Consider the following 2800-nt stretch of genomic DNA (forward strand, 5'->3'; position numbering starts at 1 on the left):
TTGTGTAGACTTTTGTACACGTGTATCTCCCTCGTGGACACGCTAAAACGGGCTCAAATATGTAGCACCGGTATCAATTCAGCTCCGAGTGCAAAAGCCAGTGGATAGCTGGATTTTGCGTGCCACTAAAACGAATCTGTTGTCACTCAAGGCAAATTTATGGGGCTGCCTGCGTCTAATTTTAGCACTGGCACAGCCGAGGGCCCGGCGTACAGCTCACGGACGGCACACACACACACAGTTAAGAATAAATCATGGCACTGAAGAAAGGGGCCCACATTCTGTCCCATCATATTCAGCGCTGGCACATTTCAAAAGTGACATGTTCATTAAAAAAAGCAAAGAAAAAGAAAAGAAATGTGCTCCAAACGTAGAACTGAAACAATCAGTGTTATATAAATCATCTTCCACACACACACACACACACACAACTGCTGACGCGAAGTCTTTCCATTTACATTCGGCTCAAATTGAAGGCACGGGCTTCAAAGGAGCGGAGTTATGTTCCACTTTGTTACGGGTTTGGATAAAGACCTCATGCGTGTGTGTGTGTGTGGGTGTGTGAGTGTGTGTGTGTGCATGCATGAGACATCTGAGCAAAATATTCTGCCACTTTTATACAAGATTTCCAAAGCTACATAATTGAATTTCTGTACCCTTTGATGCATTGGTTTTCTCTTAAAAACAGTGTCGCTATACTCCCATGGTGCATTAGGCATATGGTCTATTAAGCGCGATGAATTTCTTGGGTCATTGAGAACACATTTTATGCACTATTTGTGCACCAGTCAGGTGTGTGCCGTGACCCTGTGTATTATGTGTAATAATATAATACAAGCCTGCAGTGTGAACGCTCCATTAATGCTGTTCTTTTCATGGTCAGACATCATAAGATGGTAATTTTCTGTCGTTGTAGCATAAATTAACAGATGCTTCACGGCTGTGAACTTGATATAGAAAATTGCGTTAAACGCTTTAAATAATAATAATCACCCAAAGTGCTCTTTTATCTGTTGTTAATGAGGCAAATAAATTGGCAATACTACCAGGGAACAGTTTCGGGTTCGCGAAACGTTTCGCGAACGTTACGGTTTTTCCGAGAAATAAATGATTATAATATAATATATATATTTTAAATACATATATATAAACATTTCTTCAACATTTCTGCAACGTTGTTAGCTGTAGCAAAATGAACACTATTATACTGTTATTTCCGTTCTGAAAAAAATATCGTGTTACGCTGTAGTAACATCATAAAGCAAATAATTGTTACCGAACGTCGCAGAAACGTTATTTGTGAAACCTTCTTAGAATGCATCTTGAAAACCTTACTGAATGTTCTGATAATATTGTCTGCTAGCTAGCATGAACAGAAAACAAGATATGCTAATGTGTAGCAGATAAAATGATTTATTCTGAACCTTTAATTTTTTTTTTTTACTCATTCAGTCATATTACACAACAAATTAAAAGGACTGTGTTTGTTGTGTGGTAACATCAGATCAGCGCTCCATTTTCTTGCACACCTCTACCACTTAGCATTCTTTGGATTAGCAAGGGAAGTTTGCTAGGTTTTTCTGCTCGATACTTAGCATCTGTTGCTGTCGTCTATTTCAAGGGTTCTCAGTCCTGGTGCTGGAGTAGTTTAGCGTTTAGCTTGTTGTAACACAGCCGATTCAGCTTTAACGTGCCTAATAAAACGCCTCATTTAGTCGTGTGAATGGGGGAGCGGGAATCAAGAACAGAGACTGTTCAGAGAGATAGCATTAGCTCGTAGCCTACATGCTATAAGGAAGGAATTAAACACGTAGGGTTGTGCTGACAGGAAAATAAGCAATGACAGCGGTGTGTAACGCTAAGTGGAGTTAATAATAGCTATAATAAGAAGTTTTTATCCGTTTGTAGTTACATCGAGGGTAATGTCGTAGAAACAAGTTAACTCCTTAGAGCACATACATTACAACAGCTCTCTCGAAGTTAAGACAGAATAAGCAGCTTGTCATGTTTGTGAGAAAATGAAGGCTTTGGGAAAGTGTAAAGTTTTACAGCTTTACCTCTGACTGATATAGAGTATAAAGCGCTGACACTGGAGACTCCTTCCAAAAATGTTAAATAACGTCTCCTTACAGAAAAGTGCACCGTGTCAACGATCACACATCTTTTTAAAATCCATCCATCTATGTTATGCGTCCACTATGTGCAGTACAGTAAGTTCCTGTATGTTGCAGTTACTATAGAAACAGGATTTGTCTTGCAGCCGGAACTACCTTCAAAACACCTTCTGACCAATCAGAATTGAGAATTCGTGGCAGCATGTAGCTTTAATTTATTAATTTATTTATTTATTTTTGTAAAAACATTAAATTAGCATCAGTTAGCAAGCTTTTTTTTATTATTTATATTTTTTGAGATGGTACAACATGTGAACTTTGGATAGCTTTGTTAATCTATCTGTTAATCTAATCTTTGTTAATCTAATCCGTTAATACATTCTTTCCGTAAGGTACAAGCCTTCAAACGTCCCGCTGACGAGAGATAGACGTTCTTGTATTTGGCCAACGAGATTAGTCTCAGCTGCATTCTCAGAAATCCTCGATCGCCGACTATAAATGGCCGAAGTGAGGTGGAACTCGACGCAGAATTCCAGCAATAGTACTTTTACGAGCTCGAACTCGGACGGCTCGCGTCTCTTCACGATAGCCTGAAATAGCGTCGAGACGTTATCGCTCTCTAAGTGTACTCAGCTCCTTATTCCTTCGCACTTACCTTCTCTGAGTCACTCCGGCTCTGAGCTCAG

At 39.4% G+C, this 2800-nt stretch overlaps 1 long non-coding RNA gene across 1 annotated transcript in view; it reads right to left on the reverse strand.

Moving 5' to 3' along the window:
• Window positions 1-2294, reverse strand: part of LOC128610376 (uncharacterized) — a 6603-nt gene extending 4309 nt beyond the window's left edge. The window contains exon 1 of the long non-coding RNA XR_008386348.1: window positions 2058-2294. This is a non-coding gene — a long non-coding RNA (uncharacterized LOC128610376). The remainder of the gene's footprint in view (window positions 1-2057) is intronic.
• Between the last annotated feature and the right edge of the window lie 506 nt (window positions 2295-2800).

The sequence above is a fragment of the Ictalurus furcatus genome, chromosome 7 (genome assembly GCF_023375685.1).
Source record: "Ictalurus furcatus strain D&B chromosome 7, Billie_1.0, whole genome shotgun sequence".
Classification (NCBI taxonomy): domain Eukaryota; kingdom Metazoa; phylum Chordata; class Actinopteri; order Siluriformes; family Ictaluridae; genus Ictalurus; species Ictalurus furcatus.